Here is a 21509-nt window from a genome sequence, read left to right on the forward strand (position 1 = left end):
AATGCATCTCTTAGAAAACCTGGCATGCTACTAGCATTAGAAAGCTTTGTGTAGCTTCCACAGCTCTTTCAGAGAGGGAGTGCCCAGACTGTTCCCAAATCTTTCTCAAGTGGCACAATCTGTAGTGACATTCCCGAACACTGTCAACAGGCCGTGCTCCCTACATACTTCCAAAACATTGTTAGGTAACAATGGACTTAATGTTCAAATCAAGTTACAAGGTAGTTTTTTATACATATTTGTATTTTCTTTAATAATAAAGTGAAATTGTATTTTTGTCTCTTTTCCTAATTTAGTGTGCATGTCCTCATTTCTTCTGCATCTGCTATGGGGCTAGCCTTGTTCACAGATGACACCAATGGAGAAATTTCCGAAGAAAGATGTGTGTGTGTGTGTGTGTGTGTGTGTGTGTGTATATGAGAGAGAGACAGAACAAGAGGGACAGAGAATGGTGGTGTTGGTATATTTAGAACTTGGTTTAGTAACTAAGCTCTAATTTTCCCACTTGTCCATAGTCAGGTAGGAAAAGGGGATAGGTGTGTCCATTGGCTGAACTGCTATGGGGCCCCTTCTGATATGTTTCTGCTATAAAATGTGGGGTTATGGATACTTCTAAGACATCACTCTGCTGGCTACACCAACAATAAAGAAAGAATCACAGGTATACATTAGGATGCAATGTTGGTCAAGAAGGGAGATTTTCTTGCAGATAATAAATACTCTTTCATTTTAGAAGAACAAGTATCTTCCTAAGAAACAAAAGTTAATATATTTTGAATTGACACTATTATTAATACTACTTTTAAGTGCTACTGATTCATTAGGCCATTTAAATTTACACCAAACATCTAAAAAATTAATTTTTCTTTTTCTTTTCTTTTTTCTTTTTTTTTAGACAAGGTCTCTCTTTATCGTCCAGGCTGGAGTATGGTGTTGTGAACATAACTCACTGCAGACTCAAACTCCTGGGCTCAAATGATCCTCCTGCCTCAGCCTCTTGAGAAGTTGGGACCACAGGCATTCGCCAACACACCTGGCTAATTTTTAATTTTTTTGTAGAGACAGGGTTTCACCATGTTGCCCAGGCTGGTCTCAAACTCCTGGGTTTAAATAATCCTCCCTCCTCGACCTCCCAAAGTGCTGGGATTACAGGCATGACCACTGTGCCTAGCCTAACTAGTTCTTATGTTAATAGAGAAGAAGGTGTGTTGCAGAATTTCTTCTTCTTGTTTTTTTTTTTCTAAAATAGCACCGATAGATACAAAATAATGTCTAGTTTAAACATTCTAGGCACAGGGCAAGTAATTGCAGTATCAAGGAAAAACTGCCTCCCCTCCAGTTAATAGCTGATATGATGATGCTCTAAGCCCCCATTAACGATCCATTCTCATCTCTTCAGATGAGCAGAGCTCAGCCATGAAACCAGGACTGGTTGCCAGTTTCACCTGAGGAAGATGGCCAGTAAAAACCTTATCAGAGAGTATTGTGGAAAGCCTCTATTATCTAGCCCCCCTGCTTTCTGCTTTCCACCTTCCAATCTGTTGGTTGGTGCTGCTATTAGACTTACTTTCTAGAAACCAGATCTATAACACACATGGACCACAGAATAAAGGCTTAACATCTTAGCCTGGCATTTAAGGTTTTAGAGCAGTGCTTTTCAAACCTCAGTATGTATATAAATCACCTGGGGATTTCACTAATACAGATTCTGATCCAGTAGATATGGGGGTGGAGCCCAATAATTTGTAATATTTTTTGAGATGGAGTCTCGCTCTATCACCCAGGCTGGAGTACAGTGACATGATCTCAGCTCACTACAACCTCCGCCTCCTTGATTCAAGTGATTTTCATATCTCAGCCTTCTGAGTGGCTGGGATTACAGACATGTGCCACCACACCTGGCTAATTTTCATACTTTTAATAGAGATGTGGGTTTCACCATGTTGGCCAGGCTGGTCTTGAACCCCTGACCTCAAGTGATCCGCCCGCCTCGGCCTCCCAAAGTGCTGGGATTACAGGCATGAGCCACCTCACCGGGCCAAGAATTTGCATTTTTAACAATCTCCCAGGTGATACAGATGCTGCTGGTCCTGGAACCACACCGAGTAGCAAGTTTTATGACACGGCCTGGCCCAGGGGCCAAATACCTTTTCAGGTTCATCTCTGTTCCCACACCCTAGAAACACTGTTGTTCTTGGCATTCCCTGGCAATTCTCTGTACTCGTTCTGCCTACTAAACTCATCCCTCCAGACAGCTCAAATATCATCTGTGAGGCCTTCCAGCTCCAAGGATTCATTCCTCAGCCAAAGAATCCTTCTGTCTACCAAGTTGTCACAGCACTTTGCAAATACTAATGTTTAGTACTTAATACAAGTTATCATAACTGTTTGTTTACATGGTTATCTTTCCAGCTAGACCATGAGCTACACAGGGCAGAAAGCCAGGTCTTATCCATTTTATAATCTCAGCACTGGCCAGGCATGGTAGCTCATGCCTGTAATCCCAACACTTTGGGAGGCCAAGGTGGGAGGATTGCTTGAGCCCAGAAGTGCAAGACCAGCCTGGGCAACTTAAGGAGACACCCCCCCCCCCCGCTCTACAAAAATAAAAAAACTACCCAGGTATGGTGGTGGTGTGCCTGCCTGTGATCCTAGCTACTTCAGAGGCCAAGGTGGGAAGATCACCTGAACCTGTGAGGTTGAGGCTGCTGTGAGCCATGATTGTATCACTGTACTCTAGCCTGGGCAACAGTGGGACCCTGTCTCAAAATAATAATAATAATAGTAATCATCATCATCATCACCATCTTGCATACAGTATATAGCCCAGCACACAATAATTCTTTAATAAATATTCATTGAATTGAATTGAACTGAATTTCTCATTGTCACTATTTTACAGAATACTTTTAATGATGAATGATTTTAGACAAAAAATCTCGAGGTAAATCTCTATCTGCTCAATTTTGCTGTGAATTGAAGACTGCTCTAAAGAAAAAAGTCTATTAGAAAACATTTCTTAGGCCAGGTGCAGGGGCTCATAACTATAATCCTTAGCACTTTGGGAGGCCAAACTGGGAGGATCTCTTGAGGCCAGGAGTTTCCGACCAGCCTGGGCAATATAGTGAGACCTTGTCTCTACAAAAACAACAACAAAATTAGCTGGTGTGGTGATGCACACCTGCAGTCCCAGCTACTTAGGAGTCTGAGGTGGGAGGATCACTTAAGCCCAAGAGTTTGAGACTAGCTTATGATGGAGCCACTGCTCTCCGGTCTGGGTAACAGAGCGAGATCCTGTCTCTTAAAAAAAACATAAAAAATTTTTGACAGAGTTGAGGAGGAAGTTACATAGAATCACAGTTGTTATTTAATACTAGATTGGCGCAAAAGTAATTGCGGTTTTTGCCATTAAAAGTAATGACTGGTAGTATGACGAAAATGGTAGTATTATCAACTCTAATAATGAACTATAATTATCATTAATAATAGCTATTATTTATTGAATGCTTACTATTTAACAGACACTGTGCTAATTACATAGATAGAAAACTTCATTTTATTTTTACAACAGCTGGCTGGGTGTGGTGGCTCACACCTGTAATCCTAGCACTTTGGGAGCCTGAGGCAGGTGGATGAACTGAGGTCAGGAGTTCAAGACCAGCCTGGGCAACATGACAAAACCCTGTCTCTACTAAAAATACAAAAAATTAGCCGAGTATGGGGGCGCGTGCTCATAATCCCAGCTACTTGGGAGGCTGAGGCATGAGAATTGCTTGAACCTGGTAGGCAAATGTTGCAGTGAGCTGAGATCATGCCAGTGCACTTCAGCCTGGGTGACTGAGTGAGATGCCATCTAAAAAAAAAAAGGCCAGGTGCGGTGGCTCACGCCTGTAATCCCAACATTTTGGGAGGCCGAGGTGGGTGTATTACCTGAGGTCAGGAATTCAAGACCAGCCTGGCCAAAATCGCGTAACCCTGCCTCTACTAAAAGTACAAAAATTAGCCGGGCTTGGTGGCGGGCACCTGTAATCCCAGCTACTCAGGAGGCTGAGGCAGAGAATTGCTCGAACCTGGGAGGTGGAGGTTGCAGTGAGCCGAGATTGTGCTACTGCACTCCAGCCTGGGTGACAAGAGTGAGACTCCGTCTCAAAAAAAAAAAAAAAAAGGTACAACAGTTTGTTACCTGTATTCATAATGGAAGAAAATGCTCAATTTCCATAAGAAATTAATGAAATTATAGACTTTTTTTCCATCCAATTTCATGGACCCCCAGAATTCTATGCACAAACACCTTGGATATGTATGTGTTGGGGGCTACCCCTGTGAACTTTACATTAAAAATACATGTTCGTGGCCGGGCGCGGTGGCTCAAGCCTGTAATCCCAGCACTTTGGGAGGCTGAGATGGGCGGATCACGAGGTCAGGAGATCGAGACCATCCTGGCTAACACGGTGAAACCTGTCTCTACTAAAAAAATATAAAAAATATAGCCGGGCGAGGTGGCGGGCGCCTGTAGTCCCAGCTACTCGGGAGGCTGAGGCAGTAGAATGGCGTGAACCCGGGAGGCGGAGCTTGCAGTGAGCTGAGATCCGGCCACTGCACTCCAGCTTGGGCGACAGAGCAAGACTCCGTCTCAAAAAAAAAAAAAAAAAAAGAAAACATGAAGTTGTTCCTTTGGCCAGGTATATGCGAATCCATAAGAAAGGTGATATCGTAGACATCAAGGGAATGGGTAGTGTTCAAAAAGGAATGCCCCACAGCCCCACAAGTGTTACCATGGCAAAACCTAGAGTCTACAATGTTACCCAGCATGCTGTTGACATTGTTGTAAATAAACAAGTTAAGGGCAAGATCCTTGCCAAGAGAATTAATGTGCGTATTGAACACATTAAGCACTCTAAGAGCCGAGATAGCTTACTGAAACGCGTGAAGGAAAATGATCAGAAAAAGAAAGAAGCCAAAGAGAAAGGTACCTGGGTTCAACTGAAGCGCCAGCCTGCTCCACCCAGAGAAGCACACTTTGTGAGAACCAATGGGAAGGAGCCTGAGCTGCTGGAACCTATTCCCTAGGAATTCATGACATAATAGGTGTTTTAAAAAAAAAAAAAAGGACCTCTGGGCTGAAAAAATAAAAATAAAAATAAAAATCCATGTTCTAGGGTGAAGAACCTCAACTACCTTTTTGGAGAGGTTGGAGTGCTTAGGTTGACTAGATAGAAGTCAGATGGGGAAAAAAATGTCACATACACTGAAATGGCAAAAAGTCAGTGGCAAGAGTTATGTAGTGAAGGAGTATAATAAAGGGGACAAGGAACAGGAGGAGGAAGAGAAACTTGGCAGCATTAGAGCCATGCAACAGGTAAGAGACTCTTTCTTTGAAGGGTGAACCCAGAGATTCTCAGAAGAGGATGCAGAGAGCATACTCGGAGGAATCTTAAAGGCTATGTACAAGTCTTAGCAATTGGGAGAAATTCTGTAGCTGTCTCCAGGAGGAAGAGACACGTTGTGATTATCAGTGACACTGCACTGAATAGTACAAAGGCATCTGTGCCTAAAGTCATCATGTGATGGCAAATTGGGAAGTGTCTCCGTTTTCCTGTATTATACATTGATATGTGGCAAGGGTCATCAAACCCACTAACCTCTACATATTTTGACTGATTCAAATGGGAACATATGACACAATATAAACCCATACCTAGTATTTATCTTTTATTTTTTAATTTAAAAATCTTTTGTGTTTTTAGAGAAAGGGTCTTGCTCTGCCACCAGGCTGGAGTGCAGTGGTGCAATCATAGCTCACTGCAGCCTTCACTGCAGTTGAGGTCTCAAGCCATCCTCCTGTCTCAGCTTCCCAAGTAGCTAGGACCACAGATATGAACCATCACATCCAGCTTTTTTTTTTTTTTTTTTTTTGGTAGAGATGGGGTCTTGCTATGTTGCCCAGGCTGGCCTGGAACTCCTGGCCTCAAGCGATCCTCCTGCCTTGGCTTCCCAAAGGGATAGTATTATAGGTGTAAGCCACTGTGCGTGGCCCCTAGTATATATCTTTATTGGCCTTGAAAAGATAGGCAATCCAAAGCTTGCAATGGAGGCACAAATGGAATTCTGATCACTCTAAATTGGAAATTTGTGGCCGGGTGCCGTGGCTTATGCCTGTAATCCCAGCACTTTGGGAGACAAAGGCAGGCAGATCACCAGAGGTCAGGAGTTCGAGACCAGCCTGGCCAACATGGCAAAACTACCTCTCTAATAAAAATACAAAAATTAGCCAGGTGTGGTAGTGCACGCCTGCAATCCCAGCTACTAGGGAGGCCGAGGCAGGGTAATTGCTTGAACCCAGGAGGTGGAGGTTGCAGTGAGCTGAGATCATGCCAGTGTACTGCAGCCTGGGTGACAGAGTGAGACTTTGTCTCAAAAAACAAAAAAACAAGGAAAGGAAAATTTGTTATTTTAATGGCATCAAATGCCTCCGTCTGATATTCAACTACATTGTGATCTGATCCCTCTTTTCCTTTTAGGGCCTTATCTCCCTTTTCTCATTGTACTTCATGTTCTTGGCAATGGGACCTATCAAAATTCTTTGCCCACTCCCAGTTTATTTTCCTTTGCAAATTCCAACAGCAATAATACCCTTTCTCTGACCCAATCCCAAAATTCTATCCATCCTTTATGGCTCAACTCAAATTCTGCCTCTTTCAGGAAGATTTTCCTGGGCCTCCTCCTATCTGTCATGGCCCCCAAGCTGGAGGCAATCTCTTTCACTCTGAATCTTCCATAGCACTTTATTTGTATTTCTCTTACAATATGCATATTTTTTCTTGTTACTATGGAGAACAACAGTTGTGGCCTTTAAAGAAAAATCACACTAGAAAAAATGTCCAGTAATGGGGGAAAAAAGATTGAGAATTAAAACCAATACTTATGACCCTGGATAATTATATATCAATACACAGAATATAAGTAATAAACAAAGTGAACTTGAAGTATTAAACAAGGTTGTAAATATAATCACACAGGTATTACTCACATAGTATATAATAGGATTACGAATAGAATGTGGCAAGTAAAAATATATATTTGGTTAAAAAAAAATTTCCATGAGAAGTGCAGGGGAAGTTTAAGAAGATAGAGCATATATATCAGCTTGGAGTGACATGATCAGAGCCTTCCTTATGAAGATTACTTTGGTGGCAGCTGAAGAATGGATTATAGCAAAGAGAGATTTAAGGCAGAAAGACCAGTTGGTAGCCATTTAATTAGTCCAACTGAGATATAATAAATACCCACATGAGGACTTTTAAGTTTTCAAGTCTAGGTGCCTGAAAGTATGTTGATGCCTTTAAGAGAGACTGTGTAGTAAGAAGAGAAGATTTAGGGGGCAGTTGCAGGAAAAACATGGTTTGACTCTAAAGCTGCTGGAATACAGAGTGAGAGCTTCCCAATCAAGTAACAAACATTAAATGCAATGGTAGGCTGACTTAGTAGAAATATAGTGTCCCAATTATAACCACAGAAGTGCTAAGTGAAGGACTTTGACAACTACTTGTTCCTTTGGAGAAAAAGTCACAGATTGGTGACTTGTAAATTATCTCATTTGAAGAACATTACAAGAAACTGGGAATACTTAACTCCAAAGAAAAAAATAAGGAGGATATAATTACTGTCTTTAAATATAGGAGACAATGAAAAAGGAAAGAGGGATTTAATTATTTTCTATGGTGATAACAATGAGGCCTCCAAATAGTGTGACAAATGGACTCACAGAGCAGTGAGCTATTCATCTACAAACCATCCGAACAGAAACAGGATGAAATTTTGGTCCTATGTTTTGTAGAAGGAATTTCCAAAGTCTGTAGAAGGAATTTTCATAGTCTATAGAAAGAAGGTTGAATTACAGGATGTTTAAGATATCTTTCTAGTCTAAAATCCTTAACTTCATTTCTCCAAGGAAACCATCCTTATTTCCTTCCTGCCCTAGTCTGAGTGCTCACAAAGCACCCTGGGGCTACCCCTGTCATACTAGTACCCCACATTGTGGTAATCACTGACCTGTCTTCCTCATTAGACTGCATGTCTTTGAAGGTAGGGATGGTCTTTTATCTACATAAATTTATTGTCTAGTGCAGTGTTCAGCACAGAGTATTAGCATTCAGTAAATGTTTGTCAAGTGTTGAATAAATAAATGAATGGAGATGATTTGAGTGCAACTGCTATAAAATTTTGGTAAAAGGAGCTAGAGCTGGGCAGTTTCCATTTGCAAAATTACCTTAGTGGGAAAGTCTCATTCTCAGAAATCACATGCTTTCTTTCCTTCTTCTTTCCTAGTACAGACTCACTTATCAGAAATATGAGGGAGTGTGATCATAATTGAAAGTAATCACCTTATCTGAAAAGTCAGAATATGTTTTCAGGGTAGTAGAAAATCAGGAGACTTCAAAGTTGCATTTGCTTTTTATTTAATTAATAAAAATTTAAAAGCATAAAAACACCAGTGGCTATTAAAAGTTCAATAGCTGGAAACATGCATACAAGGTACATATGAAAAAGACCAGTATGGAGTCAACTTAGGTAGCTTCTGAGCCGTTCAGCATCATATACGATCTCAATCACATTGTTGGGAATCATCTGACATTGCAGGTGGTTCTCCCAAAAGATCCAGTTTCTCACTTATCCTTTGATATTATTTGCACACTGTTTATACCGCCTATAGTTGTCAGTCTGTGTTACCAGAGACTGTTGCTGAAATTGCCATGGGGCTGAAAATATGGTTCCCTATGTGGGGAATGGTCCAAACATGACTAGTGCCTGCAGGTTCAGAAAACTGAGTTTGATTGGAGATGCTAGTTTGTCTTCACAAACATGGAAAAGAGCTGTCAGTCAGATTGGAGAACATGTCCTGTGTGCAGCCATTATGCAGGTATGGATTCAAGGCTACCTTCTCTCCTTAGATTTATGATGGTGGCAATGAGAAATTGCATTTGTTTACAAAGGAAAGAAAGGCAAAAATGTTCCTTATGAAAAGAGGAAGCAATTGTTTCCTAGCACATTTGGGGTGGAAGAGCTGGCTACTGCGCCCTGACTGCCGAGCAGCCCCAATGCTTCTTGGTGGCTCACACACATTCAGGTCAGCGTGGTGCAGGCTAATGGGTGTTGTCCTAGAGATTACACAGTTAAAAAGAGAATTATTACATCGGACGTGGATAGTTGTGTCTGTAATGGGAGTGATTATAAAAGAACGAGGAACCTACTGTAAATGTAAAGGTTTCTTATCTTAACAACATAATAATTGTAACCAGGACTGACAGTGAAGATAAACAGATCCCAACATTAATATTAACACTGTTTCACAAGGCTGAATGGAAACAGATTCAGCTGTCATTTGATTAATTTTCCATTAATAATAAAAGAAAAAGCTTACAGGTCTAAAATCCCTACCATATTTGCATTATCAGTGTTGACATTACAGATGGACCAATCTATCATTCACATAATTTGCTTTAAATTACCCTATTGTAAGACTGAAGAATGGATTTCTGTGAAACACAGAATTGTATGTGTGTCTGTGCATATGTGTGTCATCCATGTGTTTGTGTATGTTCTGTGCTTGTGTGTGTATGTTTATGTTTCAGCGCTACTGTTAACCAAATGAGACATCATCTTAAAAACCCAAATTTCAATGTGTTAAGGGTTATATAAACTGAAGGGTATAAACACTACAGAAGCAACTGAAGGCTTTAGCATGCTTATACTTAGTGGTTTCCACCTGAGTAGCTAAAACAAGCACACATGTTGAATATGTTCACAGGCCTCTTTCTGTTTCTGTCTTTATGTCTCCATCTACCTCCTCTATCTGATTCCCTTTAAATCAAAGTGTATACAGATGGTCAGAGGGAGAACTTGATCTAGTAAAGGATTTTTTCCTCCCTGTATGTTTTCTTGCACTTTAAGGAGTTTCAGAAAGGAGGAGGAGGAGCCTTTCTTATTGGACATAAGGGAACTCATAGTGACAAATTCTGAAAAGAGATTTCATTCAGAAAGCCAAGTGATTTAAGCACAACGAAAGGGCTTCTTTCTCTGATAAAAGTCCCAAGATAGTCACTAACACCCAAAGTTGACTTCCAATTAGTTTTAAGTTCACTGAAAATTTGGTCTGAGGAAATGCCAAAGAGGGATCCCAAGAGTTTGTTCCCACCACTTTTGTCCCATTCACCTATACATGGACCTGAGGGAGCTGTGAAGCTGCCAGCTGTACCTACCAGGAAAGACGGCAGTGGAGAGCAGACCAGAAACCTATTTAAGTCTCCCAGTAAATGTCTACATTGCACACCTGTAGTTCTTTATTTATTTTTTTCTTCTTTTTTGAGACAGAGTATCACTCTGTCACCCAGGTTGGAGTGCAGCCACACAATCTCAGCTCACTGCAACGTCTGTCTCTCAGGCTCAAGTGATTCCCCCGCCTCAGCCTCCTGAGTAGCTAGGACTACAGGTGCGTGCCACCATGCTTGGCTAATTTTTGTATTTTTAGTAGAGACAGGGTTTCACCATGTTAGCCAGGTTGGTCTTGAACTCCTGACCTCAAGTGATCCACCTGCCTCGGCCTCCTAAAGTGCTGGGATGACAGGCATGAGCCACCGTGCCCGGCCTCATTTTTTTTTTTTTTAATAGGTATAAGATAAGCATGCCCCAGGTCAGTGTGCAGATTTCCCACAAGGCTTGGAAGAACCACCAGAACATTCCTTTATAAGTAAGGATATTTTAGAAATGACCAGCTTAAACATAGCTGGGATGTGTCTCAATTTAAAAATTTTCTGTAGAAGTTTTAAGTCAACACTCACGAACTTAAATGCAATGAAACAGAAAAGGTACCTTGATAATCTCAAAAACTGAGCTGACCAGAAGAAACAACGATGAAGGATCTACCTTCCTGACATTTGCACTGATATTCAAAAGGCCTAGAAGGAAGTTGGGACTCTATACAAAATGGTCACAAGCCTAATCTCAAAAGCTGACTCAAGCCCCATTTGTGGCAAATTATCTAAAAGAGCAAGGGACAGAAGGGAAAAAGCAAAAACACCTGTTGGTAATTTTCCCCAAGCAACATTTTTCTCTTTCAAAAGACCAAAGCGAGGCTGAACTTTAGAGACAAGGATTCCCTTGTTGGAAACAGAGCAGGCCAATAGCGCCTTTAAACAGTTCCCTGTTTTTCAAGCAGCCGAGGGAGGTAAAACCTGCAGAGAGCTCGGTGAGGACGGCCCCAGGAAGGCCCTGCAGAGAGGTGCTTCATTAACCCGATTAAGCAGGTGGATGGAGAGGGCCTCGCTGATAATTTACACCTTGCTAATGAAGCGTGTGACTCTTAATCTCCTCCAAACAAGATACACTCATGAAACTCTGGTACAAGGAAAGGGGAAATTAATTAGGTGAAAAAACTATGAGATTATAGCAGAGGGATTCCTGCAAGGCAACTGTAACCTGGGTGGTTATTCATTTTAGCCTTTCTGAAATTAATGGCTGAGCTGTCAAGTAAACAAGTTGTGGTACCTTTTGGGCTTATAAGAAGTTCAAAAGCAGTACATCATTATGTGTCTGATTTCATATTTTATGCAATGTCTTTAAAAATCAGTCTGATGGACTGACTTCTAATGTGTAATTTTAATATATTTGTAGTACAGCTGTTTATAGTTGTATTCACAGATGATTCAGTTATATATTTCGTATAATTTATTTTAAAATGTTACATTGCAAAATAATTCTTATATCTAATGCAAGCTGTAAAGAAATTTTGTGTTCAAAGAGAACATTTTAAATGGTTGGTTAGAATTCTTACTGGATGAATGGTATCAGTTTAATAAAAGAAATATAACATGACAATAGTAGCTAATATTTATCAAGTGTTGATATATATCAAGTACTAGCTAAGTATTTTATTTTTAAATTTATTTTTATTTTTATTTATTTTGTTATTGTTGAGACAGGATCTCACTCTTGTCACCCAGGCAGGAGTGCAGAGGTGTAATCACAGCTCAGTGCAGCCTCGACCTCCTGGGTTCAGGCAATCCTCCCACCTCAGACTCCTTTTTAGCTGGGACTACAGGTGCACACCACTACGCCCAGCTAGTTTTTTGTGTTTTTAGTAGAGCCAGGCTGGTCTTGAACTCCTGTGCTCAAGTGATCCATCTGCTTCCACCTCCCAAATTGCTGGGATTACAGCCATGAGCCACCATGCCTGGCAATGTACTTTTTTTTTTTTGAGACAGAGTCTCGCTCTGTCACCCAGGCTGGAGTATAGTGGCACGATCTCGGCTCACTGCAACCTCCACCTCCCGGGTTCAAGCAATTCTCGTGCCTTTCTGAGTAGCTGGGACTACAGGAGCACGCCACTATGCCCAGCTAATTTTTGTAATTTTAGTAGAGACAGGGTTTCACCATGTTGGCCAGGCTGGTCTTAAACTCCTGGACTCAACTGATCCACCCACCTCAGCCTCCCAAAGTGCTAGGATTACAGGTGTGAGCCATCATGCCCAGTCAAGACGAAGTACATTAAGTTTATTAACTCATTAATCTATATACCAACTCTATGAGGTAATTATTTGTTTATAGATGAGTAAACTATGGCCAGTGAAGTTAAGTAGACATGTATTTTATTTTCTTTTTTCTTTTAATATATATATTTTTTGGCAGTATTCCTGTGATGACAGCATGTGTTTTCTTGCTTAGTTATAGGTGAAATAAACCCCATCTTAAAGCCAGAAATTAATTTAAATGGTGTTTATTTCAGAGCACTTCACATATTTTGGGTCAAGTATGGAAATGACATAGATTTTTATGCCAGTCAAAGTTATGAAAAGAATACGAACTTCATGGTGAGTTACCCTGGCAGACTAGACCTGGATTTAAATTTATCATCATTTACTTGATCTTGGGAAAGTTACTTAACTTCTCTGTTTCAGTTCCTTCATCTCTAAAAGGCGGATAATGATTCCTACTTCATCAGATTGGAATGAGTTTTGCCTGAGGTATCATGTAAAGCACCATGCACACAGATGGGGTTCATACATGTTGCTTTCTCCACACTCCCCCCTTCACTTTTTTGGATCCACGCTGGACTTCATGACAGACTCATCATTCTAACTCAAGGCTTTACTTACTTGAAGACCTACAAGCCATCTTTTTTTTTTGAGACGGAGTCTTGCTCTGTCTCCCGGGCTGGAGTGCAGTGGCCGGATCTCAGCTCACTGCAAGCTCCGCCTCCCGGGTTTACGCCATTCTCCTGCCTCAGCCTCCCGGGTAGCTGGGACTACAGGCGCCCGCCACCTCGCCCAGCTAGTTTTTTGTATTTTTTTTTTTACTAGAGACAGGGTTTCACCGTGTTAGCCAGGATGGTCTCGATCTCCTGACCTCGTGATCCACCCGTCTCGGCCTCCCAAAGTGCTGGGATTACAGGCTTGAGCCACCGCGCCCGGCCACAAGCCATCATTTTTAAAATGGCTTCCTATTCTGTGGCATATCTAAACCAAACTCATTCTGGAGACCTGGACTGTGTTCTCAGGAAGGTAGCATTTTCAGTGTGCCCATTCCTGCTTTCATCTCTGGGTTCGTCCACTCACCTATCCATTCATTCAAAGAACATTTCTCCACCAGGCATTGAGCCCTGGACTATTGAGGACCCAAAGGACAAATGAGACAAGGTCCCGGGCCTCTAGGAGTGCATTGTTTAGATGGGGCAACAGAGCAGGAAGCCAAACACTTCATGCAAGGGGAAGAGCTTAATAACATCAATGGTGCAGGCAGTGAGGAGTGGGTATTCAATGCTGCCTGGTGTTAGGGTGAGATGAGAGGAGGTGTCTCTCAAAGTGAGGCCTGAAGGATGGATAACTTTGGGGAGATAATTTCAGGCAGAAGGAACTTAAAGTTATGCAACTGCAAAATGTCAAAAGATATTATGGAAAATTCAAGTGCTTTGATGTTGTTGAGTTGAGGAGAGAGTGATAAATGAGGCTGGAGCAGTGACAGAGGCCAGATAAACAGGGGCTGTGTCTGTAGGGCTAAGACTTCTGTGCTCTTTTCTCTGGGCTGTGGAGATGCCATCGACCCTGGGAGTTTACATACTAAATGTAAATGGTGGATTATAGGAGAGCAAGACTGGATGCAAGGAGAAGAATTAGAGGTCAGCTGCTAAAACTCAGTTGAGAGGTGATGAAGGCTGCTTTAGGGCTATAACTCTGGAGTGGTGGATGGGCAGCCAGCCAAACAGAGAGCAATTTCAGAGGTAGCAAATAGAATGTGATCATTAGAACAGTGTCTTATACATGCTCAACAAATAGTTGTTGAATGAATGAATGTGCTTTTTTAGTTGTTTTTGTTCTGTGTATGCATTTTCTTCACTCAGCTCTCTGAAGATATTAATTTTTAATTTTTTTAAGTTTGGGGCTTTCCCTCTCCCCTTTTTCTGCCTTATCTCTGTTTCCTCTGAGTTCTGTATTTTTGTTGTTTGTTTGATCTCCATCTTTACAGCAGGGTGATCCTTGGATATCCATTTATGTTTAAATATGGGGCACTAAAAGTCAATTGGAAGCTCTATGTGCATAGGTAGAGTTTGGCTGACTATTGGAGTCCACCGTAGGATGGTTGGGCATAACCTGGTCTTTATATTGGGGGCTCTAAGTTTTCAGTATTTTTTTTCTCTGGGCCTGTTAAGTTTCTCCAGAGAAGAATTCTCAAATTTCCTGCCTATGGGAAATAAACAGGGGTGACAGTCAACTGGACACACCGGTGCAGCCATACTCGTTGTAAACATATTGAAACTCCTATTGCTAGTGGCCTATAACCACTGCCTCAAGTTCTCAGACTGCCTCATTCCAGCCACACTGAGACTATCTTCCCACAACCTAGCAACAAAACAGTTAAAACCTGCAGGATCTTGCCTTAATGCTCAGGTCAGTGTCCATTCCATTTGGTTGGCGCCCGGGCTACACTGGCTGTATTCAACATGTTAAAAAACAAGGCATGGTCCGGAGTGGTATAATCCCAACACTTTGGGAGGCTGAGGTCGGTGGATCACCTGAGGTCAGGAGTTTGAGATCAGCCTTGCCAACATGGTGAAACCCCGTCTCTACTAAAAATACAAAGAAAACAGCTGGGCATGGTGGCAGGCTCCTGTAATCCCAGCTACTCAGGAGGCTGAAGCAAGAGAATTGCTTGAACCCGGGAGGCGGAGGTTGCAGTGAGCCGAGACTGCATCATTATACTCCAGCCTGGGCAGCAAGAGTGAAACTCTGTCTCAAAAACAAAACAAAACAAAACAAAACAAACAAACAAGCAAACAAAACAAAACAAACAAACAAACAACAAAAAAAAAACAAGACATGTCCCTGGCATTCTGGAAAAGCAGGAAAAGAAGTTTGGATGGTCCTGACTCAGCCTGCAAACTGTCATCCCTTCTGTCTTTTAATGCACCCTTCCTTCCTCCTTGCCTGGAGAGCCCATGTCTGGAGTGCCCTGGTTTGATTTATTGAAAGAGTAGCCCTCCTATCTCCTGCTGATGTGAGGGAGCGCTGGTCATGTGACCCCTGCAGGATGTATTCTTCCGTGGAAAGGTCCCACCCCTATTTTATTCTTTCTAGTGCCTCTGAATCCTGACCCCTTATTGGGTTCTGTGGCATTAATCTTGCTTTTATTCTGTTTTGTTTGATTTTGATTTTGGTCTTTCTCCTCTCCAGGTGCTATTAATAACATTTTTTCCTTACTTTGCTGAGAGAGTTACTGCCTGGCCATCTACTTTCCACCTTCTAAACTTTTGTGGCTATCTTGGCCCTAGCTTCTCATAGATATTGATGATTTCTGGAACTCTCTTTCAGTCACTTTGAACTACTTGGAAGAAAAATGGTATATTAGTTAGTCAAGACTCATGGATTCTATGGAAAAGAAACTAAAACTAGTTTACACAAAAGTGGGAAGGACATTTCAGGATCTAAAGGTTTTCTTCTAGACTCAAGTCAGGGATGCAGGAGGCAGTCACGAAGCTGAAGTGCAAAGCCCTGAGGCCTTCAATGTTTCTTTTCTCTTCTGGGTATTTATACATAAGAATTTTCTTGTTTGCTTCCTCTTTGGCCAGCTCTTTTTCTCTTTCTCTCTGTTGTCTGTGTAGTGGAATATGGCCTCCTCACAGTTCCTGAGTGTACATACTATGATTCCAAGTATCAGTGGAATTTAGTGTGCTGCCTTTCTGACCCACTTCCAAATTCTGAGGAAGGAATGAAATTAGTTTGGGACAGATGCCCCCACCCTTAATCCAATCCATGAAGATCCTGGTGAGTAATGAAGTACAAGCCACGTTACTATGTTGACAGACAGGGTAGGAGAACTACTTCCAGAAGTAAGGGAACCATTGTGAGCTAGGCAGACACACCAAAAGCTATCAACTATAACAGAGGAGAAAGAGTCCATGATTTATTCACCTAATTTCCTTCATACTTGCTTACCTTCAACTTTATTTAGAGGAAGCAGGAGGCAGGGTGTGGAAGGCATTCACGTTTGGAAAGCTGCTGCAGCTGTAGCCAGATATGAGGCCGGGAGCTGGGGGCTGGGTTCCTTTAGGCTTTTTGCAACTGGCCTGTGCCAAACTGCTCTGAGAGGAGTTCGCCTTGGCTCCTGGGTCTCCTGGAAGCTGGGCTCTGGTCTGTTGCCCAAGGGGCCTGGGTCAGCTGCTCTTCACGGCGTTGGGCCAGTACCTTACATAATTTGTCTTTTTTATTTCCCCTATTATTTATTTATTTATTTAATTAATTAATTATTTTGGAGATAGAGTCTGGCTCTGTCGCCCAGTCTGGAGTGCAGTGGCGCGATCTCGACTCACTGCAAGCTCCACCTCCCAGGTTCACGCCATTCTCCTGCCTCAGCCTCCTGAGTAGCTGGGACTACAGGCGCCCGCCACCTTGCGCAGCTAATTTTTCTATTTTTAGTAGAGACAGGGTTTCACTGTATTAGCCAGGATGGTCTCAATCTCCTGACCTTGTGATCCGCCCACCTTGGCCTCCCAAAGTGCTGGGATTATAGGCATGAGCCACTGCACCCTGCCTACTTCCCCTATTTTAAAAGGCAAAGACATCAAGCTTTGCTTGGGGAATTTTTTCAAATAAATATGACAATACACAAACCGTGGGCTATATATCAAGTTCCTCTGAATATTAGATGCCAAGTAAGAAGTTTGAGTTAGAACTCCATGTCCCAGGTGACAGAATTCATTTTTCAAATGAAATGTTTATTGAATAGGGCAAGAGAAAGCAAGCCCATGTCCTGCTTATGCTAATCAGCATCTGATAAGTAGAGTGCAATTTTCTCTTTAATAACCCAGCACCCATCATGCTCAATTAGTAATGCACTGGTGACAGTCCATGCAGGGCTGGAAGAAGAGGAGTAGCCGAGCCTTGTTCGGGGATCTACAGCCATGCTCTGTGACACCACCCACCACCATGCAAATGACTTCACAGTTAAAAGGGGCACCACTCAGAGGCCCATGATTCATTTCCAGTTCCTTCTGTAGATACAGGGGCCACACTGCATGCATCATGAAATTTCTTTAGAAATGAAGTCCTTTGGGAATAAAGTTATAACTCTACTATTTATATTTGAGCAGCGTTATGATAATAGCTGCAAATCACTGAAATAGATAGTACTTTTCAAATGATACTTTAAGCATTGTATGTTTGCTAATAATAAAATTAGAAATAAAGTGAATTAAAGGGATGGGTTCTTTTATTTTTAATTCTCATGTTTTAGACCTTTAGAATTGTCCTTGGTGCAGGCCGGGCATGGTGGCCCACGCCTGTAATCCCAGCACTTTAGGAGGCCGATGCGGGCAGATCTCTTGAGGTCAGAAGTTCAAGACCAGCCTGGCCAACATGATGAAACACCCGTCTCTACTAAAACTACAAAAATTAGCCGGGCTAATTGTCCCTGGTGCAAGAATTGTCCCTGGTGCAAATATGCTGAATCTCTTAGAGTAGGTGCCGTCCGCATGTACCATGAGTGGCACTTAGTCCCGAAATACTGTGTCACTCTCCTAGTGGTTTTCTCTAACACTAGCCCTGAAAAGCAGACATACATTTTTATTCCAGCTGTTAATAAAATGTTTAGCACATTTCTTTTAGACATGCAAAGTTTCCCTATACCAGTTCTGCAAGACAGAATATAAAGAAATCCCAACCAGGAGCAGTGGCTCACACTGTAATCCCAGTACTTTGGGAGGCCAAGGCAGACAGATCACTTGAGGCCAGGAGTTCAAGACCCGCCTGGCCAACATAGTGAAACCTCGTCTCTACTAAAAATACAAAAATTAGCTGAGCATGGTGGCACCTGCCTGTAGTCCCAGCTATTTGGGAGGCTGAGGCAGGAGAATGGCTTGAACCTGGGAGGTGGAGGTTGCAATGCGCCAAGATCGCGCCACTGCACTCCAGCCTGGGCAATAGAGTGAGACTCTGTCTCAAAGAAAAAAAAAAAAATAGAAAGAAAGAAATGCCTAACATTTAGGTTCACCCGCTGGATGAGGCTAAATTTATGAGACTAAGAGTCATCTACCCTTGAGAATGTTTGTTTCCAGATAAAAGTCCACAATGACTATTTTATTTAATTTTTACAATATGCCTTTCCTTGTTGGTCTTAGCATATATTTTTTAAAACTTCATGAAACGTTTCCACCCTGTAGTAAAATTGAAATCCTCTATTTTAATTTTAACATCAGATGCAAACAGTTGAGTTAATGATACTCTTCAGTTAACATCACATCATCATCACCCCTACCCTAACCTCATACCCATTCTTCTCTCTGTTTCCATAGGCACCCTCTGTAATATAGTTCATGTTTTTTTTCTTGAAGACATATATATCTTTGGAAGATATGCAGTATAGGATTTTATTTTGGTGTATGTGTGATTTTGATATAAATAAATGATGTACTGTGGATCTTTGGGGTTTGTTTTGTTTTGAAACAGGGTCTCGCTCTGTCATCCAGGCTGCAGTGTAGTGGTGTGATCTTGGCTCACTGCAGCCTCGACCTTCTGGGCTCAAGTGATCCTTCTACCTCAGCCTCCCAAGTAGCTGGGGTGCCACCACATCCGGGTAATTTTTAAATTTTTTGCAGAAACGGGGTTTCATCATGTTGCTCAGGCTGGTCTCAAACTCCTGAGCTCAAGGGATCCACTCTCCCTTGGCCTGCCAAAGTATTGGGATTACAGGCGTTAGCCACCACACCCAGCCTGTACTGTGGATCTTACTCCACTTGAAATTTTTCCTCCATACTATAAGATCTGCAAATGTTGCTGTATATACTTATAGCTCATTGCATTTGATCACTACATAATATTATATGCATCTATCTTATTTACTTTGTTTCCATTCTCCACTGTTATGAAAATGCTGCCATAAGCATCATTGTAGATGATCATTTTGGAGAATTTCTCTCACATATGCATCATAAATAGTGTCAGGTTATATTCTAGCTTAACTGTACAGGCCTCCACTCCCACCAGCAGTGCATGAGTGTTCATAATATCTCAGCCTCTAACACTTAGCATTATCTGATTTTCCAATGTTGTACTAATCCGACATACATAACAGTTATTTTATTGTTTTAATTTACATAGCTCTGGTAATTAGTGTTGTTGCCTACATTTCCATGTATTTGTTACCTCTTGGATTTCCTTTACTGTGACTTGAATATTTATATCTTTGAACCATTTTTCCTATTGGGATTTGTGCTTTTATCATAGTTTTTTTTTTAACAGAGTCTCACTCTGTTGCCCAGGCTGGATTGCAGTGGTGTGATCTCTGCTCACTGTAGCCTCTGCCTCCTGGGTTCAAGTGATTCTTCTGTCTTCATCTCCCGAGTAGCTGGGATTACAGGTGCCCGCCACCATGCCCGGCTAAATTTTGTATTTTTGGTAGAGATGGGGTTTCACCACATTGGCCAGGCTGGTCTTGAACTCCTGACCTCAAGTGATCCACCCACCTTGGCCTCCCAAAGTGCTAAGATTACAGGCATGAGCCACAGCGCCCGGCTGCTTTTTTCACGTTCATCTGTAGGATTTCTTTGGATAGTCTAGAAATTAATAAACCAAATCAATTGGTTTTACTCAGTACACACACATTTTTCCTATGTGTCACCTAATTGTTATCTGTCTGTGGTGTCCTTTGTTGAATAAAGTTCCCAATTTTAATAGTTTTTTCCAGTCCATCAGTTTTCCCTCTTATGGTTTATGCCTTTACATTTTTTAAAATAAATCTTGGCCAGGCGCGGTGGCTCAAGCCTGTAATCCCGGCACTTTGGGAGGCCGAGACGGGCGGTTCACGAGGTCAGGAGATCGAGACCATCCTGGCTAACATGGTGAAACCCCGTCTCTACTAAAAAAAATACAAAAAAAAACTAGCCGGGCGCGGTGGCGGGCGCCTGTAGTCGCAGATACTTGGAGGCTGAGGCAGGAGAATGGCGTAAACCCGGGAGGTGGAGCTTGCAGTGAGCTGAGATCCTGCCACTGCACTCCAGCCTGGGTGACAGAGCAAGACTCCGTCTCAAAAAAAAAAGAAAAAAAAATCTTTCCTCACCTTTAGTTTATCAAGATATTCTGCAACATTTTTCTTATATTAGCTTTTCAGTTTTATCTTTCACAATGAGATCTCTAATTCTCACTGAAGTTCATCCTTTTAGGTATAAATTCAATTTTTCTTCATATAATGAATCTGTTTTCCGAGACTGTATCATTCTAAATGACCCATTTTTTTCTTCACTGATTTGGGGTGATGGTTTTCTTATATGCAAAGTGCTTGGTATGTAAGAGAAGTTTCATATATTTAGATATAGTTTTATTGCATATTTATTTTACTATTTTAAGACTCTTTATTCTGAACTATTGGTCTATTCTTGTATCATACAACTACTGTTTTTTATTATTCCCAAGGCTTTACTGCATTTCTGAACATCTCACAGGGTAAATCATACTCCTCTTCCCTCCTGGCTCCTCTTTTTAAAAAGCATCTTAGCTATTCATGGATCTTTATTCTTCCATATTCGAGTTAGAATAAAAGTGTTCAAGTTTCCAAAAAGTCTTCCTGGAATTTTGATTGGAATTTCAAGAAAGGTATAGATTATGTTATTAGCTTCTCACGACAGCTGGGCTTCAGGGCTATCTTGATATGAGTCCTACTGCTGCCAGCTAGTGCGGAGCTGGCACAAATATTTTTCTGCCCCAGGTAGTTAGTGGTGGCTTGTGCACAGAGGGCACTGAGGGAAGAAAAAGTGCATGGCAGAGAAGTACTCCCTCCCATGCCTGAAACATGTTTGTGATACCTGACCTGTCTGCTTTCTCTTCCCTCCATTTCCTGGACTGATCTATTCAAGGAGAATCAGGGGTTTTATGTTCTGGAATCATCGGTTCCCCTTTCACTCAGTGGCACCACCGAGGATTGAGGTTTCATGCTGAAAACCAGTATCACGAGTTGTTTGCCATCTTCTT

The sequence above is a fragment of the Trachypithecus francoisi genome, unplaced genomic scaffold, assembly GCF_009764315.1.
Source record: "Trachypithecus francoisi isolate TF-2019V2 unplaced genomic scaffold, Tfra_2.0 Lachesis_group3, whole genome shotgun sequence".
NCBI lineage: Eukaryota > Metazoa > Chordata > Mammalia > Primates > Cercopithecidae > Trachypithecus > Trachypithecus francoisi.